At 35.8% G+C, this 12,266-nt stretch overlaps 2 pseudogenes; both read left to right on the forward strand.

The window, feature by feature from the left end:
• Positions 1 to 521: 521 nt before the first annotated feature.
• LOC124899658 lies at positions 522 to 2,363 on the forward strand (annotated as a pseudogene).
• Positions 2,364 to 2,621: 258 nt separating this feature from the next.
• On the forward strand, positions 2,622 to 10,996 carry LOC107873777 (annotated as a pseudogene).
• The last annotated feature ends 1,270 nt before the right edge of the window (positions 10,997 to 12,266 follow it).

A 12,266-nucleotide genomic window follows, 5' to 3' on the forward strand; every position in this document is an offset into this window, starting at 1 on the left:
TTTATTTTTGACTAATAAAAATAAAATAACTAGCCTCTCTCAAATTTTAGCAAAAGTAGAAGCGGAAAAAATTTCCCTCATTTTTTTCCTTTTTACTCAATTTTCCTTCCTTACCTTCATTCACTTTAGGTTTTCTCTTTTATTTTTCCTTCAGAATTTCATCGGCATGCCAGTTAGAGCTTTGTATGACTTGGCTTCCACAAAAGAAATTAAGGCTTCAATTGGTAAGTTTCTTCGTTCTAATTTCAATTGCTTCTGAAAAATCACTTTCAATTAATTTCTTATACCATTCATTCAAATTTGTAGGAACAAGTAGGACCCATGTGGCAAATAATTCTTTCACGCCTTTCAATTTTGTATCTATTTTTCATTTGTTGTCGTCAATATTCACTCTCTCGGCAATAATTCGAGAAAGAAACGGTATAGGTTTCCTTGAAGGAGTGACAGAGAAACTTCATAATACTAAAGAGACCTGGATAGAGGAGCTGATTCTTTATATTAAGATGTAGATTCCCCTATTTATGCTTGAGAAAGGAGATTCGAAAGAGGGCCAGAAACTTTTAAATGAGGGGGAGACTACACTTGATAGTATGACTGACATTGATCCTCTGTTTATGCAAGCTATTATTGGGTACCATAAAGCTCGCCAGGAGTTTGCCAAGTTTTACAAAAGTGCTCTTCTTAATCTCGCGTACACTTCAGTGAAATCTCTTTCTGAATCATTTAAGATGGTATTTTTCATTTCTTATTTTGTCTTTTTTTTTTCTAAGGACTAATCTAAGAGTTTTTTCATCCTAACTAGTTGGATTTATGACCCCTGTACATCAATTTGCCTTTCTGCAATTCACGTGTTTTTATTACTTAACTAGTTGCTTATCAATTGTTAATATGTTGGCTTATTTTACTAAACTATGGCTACACATTGGGTTAATCGAGAAAATGATGAGACTGAGGAATGTTGGTAATGGATCTCTAAGGCTGTTGAGTGTATCTGTAGAGGCCCCAACTATTTTAGGCATTTAAGAGTGCCTGTCGCTTAACTTTTGTTTTTGTCATAAAATGAGTTCAAGTGGTAATTTATAGTGTTATGATGCCTACAGTCTATGCTACTTGATATTCAAGAGTATATGATGGAATCTCTGTCAAATCATAGTCACCATCCTCATCTTTTAATCAGCTCACTAGTGAGAGAAGGAAAGCAATTTTAAAATGAATATGTGCTTATGTATATTACTTCTATCAACCCCACAGTGCTGTATTCCTTGGTTAAAAGTTAAAACATGTTTGTTTGTATTTGTAGGTATTAGAGACTGGAGATGGACAAAATGGCTTTGCAGCTATTTCTAATGAAACGAGGAGGGCAAGAGATATACGTTGGTCCATTAGGTCACCATTCTTACGATTTGATCAAACATTTTGAGGTAAGTTGTACTGCATAAAGAAAATGACCTTTTCCATTTTTGATATTCTATGATCAAATACTGATATTCGTTTTGCCTTGAATGCAGTTGATGCCTGGCGTAGTTAAGATAAATGAGGGTTACAATCCAGCTACTTGGATGTTGAAAGTCACAGCCCCGGCTCAAGAAATGACGTTAGGGGTTGATTTCACCAATTTATACAAGAATTCTGACCTGTACATGAGGAAAAAACCTTGATTAGTGAATTAAGTGCCCGTCGCCCTGCTTCAAAGGACCTTATTTCTAAACTTAATACTCACAGTCATTTCGGATACAGTGTATGGCTTGCCTGTGGAAGCAACATTGGTCGTACTGGCATAATCCTGCTTACACTGCAGTCAGACTCAGATTCACAATATTCATAGCACTAGTCTTCGGGACAATGTTCTGGGATCTCGGTACCAAAGTGTAAGTACAGAAACATGAAAGCTTACAATGTTTAGATTTCGAGTAGTTATCAATCATTTGATATAGTATTCAATACACCGGGATGTTTTTCTCTCGACTATGAAGCTTATCCCCATTGTCTCATTAGCCGACCTTTCATACTTAAAATGATTTTTGTTTGTTATAGGAGTAAGAGCCAAGATCTTTTCAATGTTATGGAATCAATGTATGCTGTTGTTCTCTTCCTTGGCGTACAAAATGCATCATCAGTGCAACCAGTTGTAGACGTTGAGCGTACAGTGTTTTACAGAGAAAGAGCTGCCAGAATGTATTCCGCCATACCCTATGCCTTTGGACAGGTGAATACAAGTTCGATTTCTGGTCGCGATAGTTAATATAAGAAAACTTTCCTATATTATATTGCAGGTTTTCATTGAAACCCCTTATGTATTCGTACAAGTAGTAAGTTATGGTATCATCATCTATGCTATGATTGGATTCGAATGGGCACTCTAAATCATGTACAACTAGTTTCCTAGAATGTTCAAAAACAAGTTAGTGATTTTTTTAGTTCTGTGTTTCTGAGCTACTTATAATGTATTATTGATATTCTTCAAGCTCATCAGATATCTCCACGTCTTAACCTTCGTTATCTTTCATTCTTTATCCAAATGAGTTCTTTAATGTGTATATGTTTTAACTCTTTCCTATTTTGTTAACTTACTGTAGTAACTCTTGATTACTTATGAGTGCTGAACTATCTGCAATTTAACTATGCATTTGTCTTCTCATGGGCACTCTGAATCATGCTTTTTTGCATATTATAATATATCTTTGCACCTTTATTTTGCACAGGTACTTATCTGTTAATTGTCACTAACTGCAGATCAAGCGTGAGATTTAGATACTGCAGGTCAATGAACTTTAGTAGAAATTAACGTGAACAAAGTCTATCAAGTTTGAATGCAGTTTCCCATTCATCATGAATATGAGGAATTTGTAGATCATAGGGAATTGAAATGCTTGTTCTGTCGTAAGTGTTTTATAATATTGATCAACTAGACATTTGTTTTTGAAAATTGTGTATCGAATATTATTGTTTCATCTGAAGTGGCTTGAAAGTTAGAATGACGTCTCACATAGAAGTGATTTTTATTTTTGCTCCCATGGAGCAGAGAGAGCTGCATTGATGGAGCTCCTGAATTTTATGTATAGCAATACATTGACTACAAATACATGTTGGGTTATTGGGTCTTTGTCCCTTCCTATGTGGATAAAATAAAGCTCAATTTAGACCAACCTACTTTTGCCCATAGGCCCATTACTATGGGGCATATCTATTAATCTTTTTAGGTCTTATTCACCATCACAAAAAGAGAGTTTTCAGCAGTCAAAGAGAGAAAAACAAAGCTGATTTTCGCATCTAAATTTCAGCAACAACTGTCAACTTCAAATTACGATTTCCGCTTCGTTTCTTGTTCGATTAAGCTGATTTTTAGACTGCTTATTTCTCTCATATCAATATTTGATTAGGAACTGATGGAGCTTGATTTGGTGGCCTATAGCTTCTGTTCTTCATTCCCGAACAGTAGCTATATTTTTTGTGCTTTCACTCCTTTATTTCTCTAGTGCTTGGTGCTGTAGATTATGTATTGTTTCTTGTTGTTTGGCACTTTTTTGGTGGCCATTTTGGAGGATAATATTTTAAATCTTTGGTGATTATAGTGGAGGTTTTGGACCCGTGATTTTTTACTCTTCACACTCTAGGGTTTTTCATGTAAATCTTGTGTCTCGTGTGATTGCCTTTATTCTTGTCTTGTTTTATTTGGTTGATTTGTTTGTTGTATATTACTATATTTTGCTTGGGTTTATTTTTCTCCTCTTGGTTCAAGTTGAAAGGAAAAGTTTTGTCATGGGTATTTTTCGCTGCTACCCTGTTGCTCTTTGATTGTATGTCCGTCTTTTCTAACAAGTGGTATCAGAGAGTTAGTTGTTGTTGATTGTCGATTTGAATGATGGAGGCAAATATGAGCAAGATGGTGTGTTTGAATGGTAGTAACTATCATACTTGGAAAGGCAAGATGAAAGATCTTCTTTTTGTCAAGAAAATGCATCTACCTGTGTTTGCATCTACTAAACCTGAATCCATGACAGATGAAGATTGGGAATTTGAGCACTTACAGATTTATGGCTATATTAAACAATGGGTTGAAGATAATTTTATAAATCATATCGTGAATGAGACACATGCTAGGAGTTCGTGGGATAAGTTTGAGACACTTTATGCTTTGAAGAATGGCAATAACAAGTTGTTCCTTCTTAAGCAATTGATGAATATCAAGTATAAAGAGGGAAGTCCTATTTCTGATCATATAAATAATTTTCAGGGTGTCCTTGACCAGCTGTCCGAAATGGGTGTAAAGTTTGATGAAGAAATTCAGGTACTTTGGCTTCTTAATACTCTGCCTGACTCTTGGGAAACTCTTTGAGTTTCTTTGACTAATTCTTCTCCCGGTGGTATTGTAACTATGGAATATGTTAAGAGTGGTGTCTTGAATGAAGAGATGAGAAGAAGATCTCAGACCTCTGATGTTTTGGTTACTGAAAAGAAGGAGAGAAATAAGTCCAAGTATTCAAATAATAGAAATAAAAGTAGAAGCAAGTCAAGGTCCAAATTCAAGAATGTAACATATGACTATTGCAACAAAAAGAGGCATATCATGAAATATTGTTACAAGCATAAGAGAGATATAAGATGGCACAAGAAAGAAGGCGATAATGAAAATCATGTTGATGTTGTTGCTAATGATGATCTTCTTATTGCTTGTGGTGAGGATGCCATTAATTTTGTTCGCGGTGAGTCTAGCTGGTTTATGGATTCTGGTGCTACTTCTCATGTTATGCCAAAGAAGGAATTATTTTCTTCTTATACTCCAGGTAATTTTGGGATGTTGGAAATGGGTAATAATGATGAAGTTAAAGTACTTGGCATTGGCACGATTTGTTTAGAAAGTAACAATAGTTCCAAACTAGTTCTCAATAATGTCAAGCATGCTCCAGATGTTCACCTGAATTTGATTTCTGTAGGAATTTTTTATGATGAGGGTTATGTTAATACCCTTGGTGCTGGCCAGTGGAAGCTTACTAGAGGTTCAATGATTGTGGCTCGAGGTGTCAAGTTGTCTAACTTGTACGTGTTTCAGGGATCTACTTCTAGAGGCTTGATGTACCGCGTGTCTTGAGCCGGGGGTCTATCGGAAACAGCCTTTCTACTTCTTCAGAGGTAGAGGTATGGACTGCGTACATCCTACCCCCCCCAGACCCCACCAGGTGGGAATACACTGGGTTTGTTGTTGTTGTTGTTGTACTTCTAGAGGCTTGATAAACTTGGTGGAGAATGATACTTCATCAGTGTTGTGGCATAGAAGGTTGAGTCATATAAGTAAGAAGGGGATTGATAGTTTGGCTAAGAAAAAATTGCTTTCTGGAGTAAAACAAGCAAAGTTGAAGAAGTGTGTTCATTGCTTAGTAGGTAAACAGAAAAGAGTTTCTTTTCATAGTCATCCACCTTCAAGAAAGCTCGATTTGCTGGAGTTGGTGTATTCTGATTTATGTGGTCCTTTTAAAGTAAGATCTCATGGTGGTGCACTTTGCTTTGTGACTGTTATTGGTGATCATTCTCGCAAACTCTAGGTATTTTCTTTGAAGTTCAAGGATCAAGTACTTGATGTGTTCAAGAATTTTTAGGCCTTGGTTGAAAGACAGACATGAAAGAAATTAAAATGCATCGTTCAGATAATGGTGGTGAGTATATTGGTCCTTTTGATAGATATTGTAGAGAGCGAGGTATTCAGCACCAGAAAACTCCTCCAAAGACTCCCCAGTTGAATGGCTTAGCAGAAAGGATGAACAAAACACTAGTTGAGAGGGTTAAATATATGATTTCAGATGCTAAGCTGCCAGATTTGTTTTGGGCAGAGGCACTTAATACGGTTGTTTATGTTATCAATTTATCTTCTACTGTTGCTTTGAATGGTGATGTCCCTGGCAGAGTTTGGTCTGGTAAGAATATTTCTTATGATCATCTTAGAGTCTTTGGGTGTAAATCTTTTGTTCATGTTCCTAAGGATGAAAGGTCAAAGTTGGATGTTAAAACTAGACAGTGTATCTTCATTGGTTATGGTCAAGATGAATTTGACTATAGTTTCTATGATCCAGTTGAGAAGAAACTTGTTAGAAGTCGCGATGTTGTGTTTTTTGAACACCAAACAATTGAAGATTTTAACAAAGCTGAGAAGGTTGATTCTCAGAGTAGTGAGAGCCTAGTTGATGTTGATCCAGTTCTTTTGACTACTGCTTCTGAAGAAAATCTTCATGATGATGAAAATTAAGTTGATAATGAAGATGATGATCATGTTCAGAATGACCAACAAGAAGTTGTTGATGCTCCAGTGCAAGTTGATATGGTTGATCAGCAACCAGTTATTGATGCTCTAGAGAGTTCTCTCAGACGATCTACAAAAGAGAGAATACCTTCATCTCATTATTCTCCCAGTGAGTATGTACTCTTGACTGACGGAGGAGAACCTGAGAGTCTTGATGAGGCCATGAAAAGTGAAGAAAAAGAAAAGTGGATTGATGCTATGGAAGATGAAATTACATCTTTGTAAGATAATCATACCTTTGATTTGGTTAAGCTGCCTAAAGACAAAAACGCTTTAAAAAATAGGTGGGTTTTTCGGGTGAAGCATAAAGATGGTAATCCAATTCCACAGTACAAAGTTAGATTGGTTGTGAAGGGATTTAACCAAAAAAAGGGAGTTGATTTTGATGAGATATTTTCTCCGGTTGTAAAGATGTCATACATTCGTGTAGTTCTAGGCTTATCTGCAAGTCTAGATTTAGATGTTGAGCAAATGGATGTTAAAACTGTTTTTCTCCATGGTGACTTAGATGAAGAAATTTATATAGAGCAACCCGAAGGTTTTGAAGGTAAGGGAAAAGAGAATTATGTTTGCAAATTGAAGAAGAACTTGTATGGTTTGAAACAAGCTCCTAGGCAGTGGTACAGGAAGTTTGGCTCCTTTATGAGTCAGCAGGGCTTCAAGAAGACTACTTCAGACCATTGTGTTTTTGTACAAAAATTCTCTTATGGTGACTTTATTATTGTGTTGCTTTATGTTGATGACATGCTTGTTGTTGGTCATAATGCTTGCAGGATTTAAAAGTTGAAGCAAGAGTTGAGTAAGTCTTTTTTTATGAAAGACTTAGGACCAGCAAAGCAGATTCTTGGCATGTAGATTGTCCGTGACAGAAGGCCAAGAAGTTGTGGTTATCATAAGAGAAGTACATTCAGAAAGTACTTCGAAGGTTTAACATAGACAAGGCTAAGGTTGTCAGTACACCTTTAGCTATGCACTTTAAGTTGAGCACGAAACAGTGTCCTTCCAGTGATGATGAGAAGGAGGGTATGAAGAAAGTTCCTTATGCTTCAGCTGTTGGTAGTTTGATGTATGCAATAGTTTGCACAAGATCGAATATTGCTCATGCTGTTGGTGTTGTTAGTCGTTTTCTTTCTAATCCGGGAAGAGAACATTGGAATGTTGTGAAGTGAATTATGAGATATCTTTGTGGCACTTCTAGTCTGAGTTTGTGTTTTGGTACAAGGAAGCCTAGTCTTTGTGGTTATATTGACTCAGATATGGCTGGTGATGTTGATACTCGCAAGTCTACTTCAGGGTATTTGATTACTTTTGTAGGGTGAGCTGTGTCTCGACAATCTAGGTTGCGAAAATGTGTTGCTCTATCTACTACAGAAGCTGAGCTTATTGCTATCGTTGAAACTTGTAAAGAATTGCTTTGGATGAAGAGATTCTTGGGGGAACTTGGTTGTGCTCAAGAGAGGTATGTGCTTCAATGCGACAGTCAAAGTGCCATACATCTTGGTAAGAATTCTACATTTCATGGTCGGTCTAAACACATTGATGTGAGATACCATTGGATTCGAGATGTGTTGGATTCTAAGTTGCTTGAACTTGAAAAGATTCATACGGATGATAATGGTTTCGACATGATGACTAAAGCTTTGCCAAGAGGGAAGTTTGAAGATTGTTGCATGATCGCCGGGATGGCGGTCTCCTCCACATAGTTGGAAGGGGGAGAATTGTTAGGTTATTGGGTCTTTGTCCCTTCCTATGAGGATAAAATGAAGTCCAATTTGGACCAACCCACTTTTTCCCATAGGCCCATTACTATAGGGCATATATATTGATATTTTTAGGTGTTATTCACCATCACAAAAAGAGAGTTTTCAGCAGCCAAAGATAGAAAAACAAAGCTGATTTTCGCACCTAAATTTCAGCCACAATTGTTAACTTCAAATTGCGATTCCCGCTTTGTTTCTTGTCCGATTGAGCTGATTTTTGAAATTTTTGTTCCTCTCATATTAATATTTGATTAGGAACTGACAGAGCTTAATTTGGTGGCCTATAGCTCCTGTTCTTTATTCCCGAACAGTAGCTGCATTTTTTGTGTTTTCACTCCTTTATTTCTCTAGTGTTTGGTGTTGTAGATTATGTATTGTTTCTTCTTGTTTGGAACTTATTTAGTGGCCATTTTGGAGGACAATATTGTAACTCTTTGGTGATTATAGTGAAGGTTTTGGTCCCGTGATTTTTTACTCACTGAAGGGTTTTCCACGTAAATCTTGTGTCTCGTGTGATTGCCTTTATTCTTGTCTTGTTTTATTTGGTTGAGTTGTTTGTTTTATATTACTCTATTTTGCTTGGGTTTATTTATATCCTCTTGGTTCAAGTTGAAAGGAAAAGTTTAGTCTTGAGTATTTTTCGCTGCTACCCTGTTGCTCTTTGATTGTGTGCCCGTCTTTCCTAACAAGTGGTATCAGAGCGAGGTTAAAATCGGGTCTTCATATTGGCAGATTTTTATTTGAGAAATTTTATCAGAGTGTTACTCTGTGTAGAAGCAAGAATTAATGGAGGAAATTTTGGAGATGGAAATTGAACTACATGAAGGTGGAGTAAGTTTATTTTATCAGAAATTCAGGCCAAGGGAGAGAATTATTGGTGTTTGTCCTGACTTTCTTACCATATTTGGGTTTTCCTTTAGGTACTATAATTGGGTTTTCCTTTTGAGAAAAGGAAAATATATTCTCCATATTTGGATAATCCTTATTCTTGTAGGAAAAGGTTATAAATTCTATAAATAGAGACTTTTTTCTTCTAGTTTTGTAGCATCCATAATGTAGTCCTAGGGGTTTGAGAGTTTCGTTTGGGGGGAGACTTTGTGAGACACAACTGTTGTGGGATCACTTATGTAAGCCTCTTTTATTCTGAGTGAATTGTGTGAGGTTGTCTCTCTTGACAGTTTGCACTCTCTTTTATATAGTGGATTGCTTATCTCCTTTTGTGGATGTAGGTCGACTGACTGAACTACGTTAAATTATTGTGTCTCTTTTGGTGAATTTCTCGTTTATCTTCTTATGTGGCATCTTTCGAGGTTTTCTTTACTAGCTTCCGCATGACACCTGATTATTTTGGTCCTAACAATACAACCCCTGTCTTGCTGGATGTGCTCATGACTGCTGACAAGTTTGAGGTTGCTTCTTGCATGAGGTATCGCAGCAGGCTACTGCGTAATTTGCCTATGACTTTGGAGTCGGCGTTGCTGTATTTGGCGCTTCCTTCTAGTGTCCTGATGGCTGATGCAGTTCAGCCATTGACAGATACAGTAAAACAATTTCTAGCTGCAAGATACAAAGATATTACCAAGTTAGTTCCATTTGTGCCTACCCCTTTTCAGTTTTTCTTGTGTTATTTAATTTGTTATCCAAACAGTTGTAGCTTGTAGCACAACATGATAATTAAGTCCATAAAGCCATTGTTTAGTATGCCTATTTTTTCTGTCTGTTAAGGAATATTTTTGCTATCGGATTTTATTTTGGCCAATTTCAGCGGATGGTTCGAAGTCCTGTTTCAATATTAAGTTTCTGAGGCCAAGATGGAACCTTTACTATAACATTTGAGTAACTATTGGGAGCTTTGCAAATATTATAAACCTAAAAGTTGTAACATTAGACTCTGACGTAGCAATTATATAGAAGAAATATGACAAAGACCCACACTATAGATTTATACCTATGCATAAAATGTTCATGTAAGTTTCAACATCAGGAAGTTGTCAATAAACTTAATTACATAATGATTTTAATGCATAACCTCAGGTGAAAGTAATACAAATTAATTTCAATTTGATTAGTCATATGTCATGAACTTTATAACATATTGCTTTTTATCTTGCATGAAGGATTGATATGGATTACATTACTAAAAGTTCTTCTATTGAAGCATCTGGTACTTGTTATTCAGCTCATTCATCTCGACAGGTTCCAAGAGGAAGTCATGAAGTTGCCTCTTGCTGGTATTGAGGCAATTTTGTCCAGTGATGATCTCCAGGTGGCATCAGAAGACACAGTATATGACTTTGTCTTGAAGTGGACAAGTGCTCATTATCCCCTAATAGATGAATGCCGAGAAATTCTTAGTTCAAGACTTGGTCGTTGCATTCATTTTTCTTTCATGAGCTGCCGAAAGCTTCGAAAGGTTCTCACATGTAATGACTTTGAACATGAGTTTGCATCCAAGCTTGTGGTTGAGGCCCTCTTTTATAAAGCTGAGGTCCCACACCGCCAACAAACTCAAGCTGCAGAAGAATCAGCTTTGATGAGTCATCATTTTGTGGATCGTGCTTACAAGTATCGGCCTGTTAAAGTGGTTGAGTTTGAACTTCCACGACAACAATGTATAGTCTACTTAGATCTTAAGTTGGATGAATGTGATAATCTGTTTCCATCTGGGAGAGTATATTCTCGAGCTTTTCATTTGGGTGGACAATGATTTTTCCTATCCGCATATTGCAACATGGATCAGCAAAGCTCTTTCTAATGTTTTGGTCTCTTTCTTGGAATGCAGGAAAAAGGTTTAGTTTCATTTGTAGTTGATTATGAATTTGCTGCGAGGACAAAATCAACAGAGTAGTACATCAGTAAATACAAGGGAAATTACACTTTTACTGGGGGTAAGGCAGTTGGCTATCGCAATCTATTCGCCATAGTAATTTTTGATTACTTATGAGTGCTTCACTATCTTGAATTTAACTGTGCATTTGTCTTCTCGTGGGCACTCTGAATGTAGTTGAGAGTCTATCGAAAACAACTTCTCTATCTTGTAGGAATAAGGTCTTTATACACATTATCCTCCCCATACCCCACTTGAGAGATTACATTGGGTATGTTGTTGGTATTTCAGTAATCATAGATAGGACTTAATGAAGTATTGAAAAAGTGATTGTACACCTGCAAAGTCTTTCCTAATAACTCAGAAGGCTTATGATGATAGTTTGCTATAGCCTTTATTTTATATGTTGTTGCATATTTACTATGTACTTGTGTACTTTTTATTTTCTTTTATCAAATATAATTAATTTTTTTGTAGGATGAGAACGCATAAATCAAGTAGCAATTCAAGTGCCGCTGGGAGAAGAAAATTTTTTTTGAATTATTAGTAGGATTAGAATATTATGACCTTGTATATATTTGTTACAAGTAAAGAGATGTGTAGAGGTGATTAATTTTTTGGAAGTAGAAAATATCTGGTGCATCAATCATATGTATTGACCTTTGCAAATTTATAAAAATTTTAATTTTAATATTTGTGTTAAATTATTAAAAGAAATGTGTATAGTGTATGTAACAACTACTTAGAAATTGTTGCTAAAGGTGTACAAATAATATGATTTATTGCAATAAAAATTATTGTTTCTAAAAAGCTTTCTAACAGACTACTAACTTAGTTTTTGCAACAACTAATATTGTTGGTAAAAAAGTTAATTTGTAGCGACATTAAATTTTGTTGCGAAAACTTTTATAAACCACAACTATATGAATGTAAGACAACAATATTTTTAGTTGCGTTAAGTCATTTTTGACAACAATATATTTTGTTGTTGTAAAAACTTTTCGTATCGGCGTTTATTGCAACGACATACAACAACTTTTTTATTGTTGCCAAAAGTACTTTTTGCAACAATATTCGATATATGGCAACAAAAATTTTGTTGGGAAATGCCTTCTTTCTTATAGTGTCGATATATATGTGGATAGTGAGAACTTATATAACCGATTAATTGGTAGAGAATTATAGATATCGTTACGTTACAGCAACTCTCTCATATCTCAATCGTTGCTTCAAGTAATTCCTATTACTAGCAATTACCAGTGAGGAAGTATATATTGAGTATTGATAAGAAATGAAGAATACCAATAGTTGTCTAGTAAACTGGTGGCATTAATTAATCATTTGCCATTATAACTTGCCTTCTTAAACTTTGCTCAAGGGATAATAA

This window comes from Capsicum annuum, chromosome 6 (assembly GCF_002878395.1).
Source record: "Capsicum annuum cultivar UCD-10X-F1 chromosome 6, UCD10Xv1.1, whole genome shotgun sequence".
Classification (NCBI taxonomy): Eukaryota; Viridiplantae; Streptophyta; class Magnoliopsida; order Solanales; family Solanaceae; genus Capsicum; species Capsicum annuum.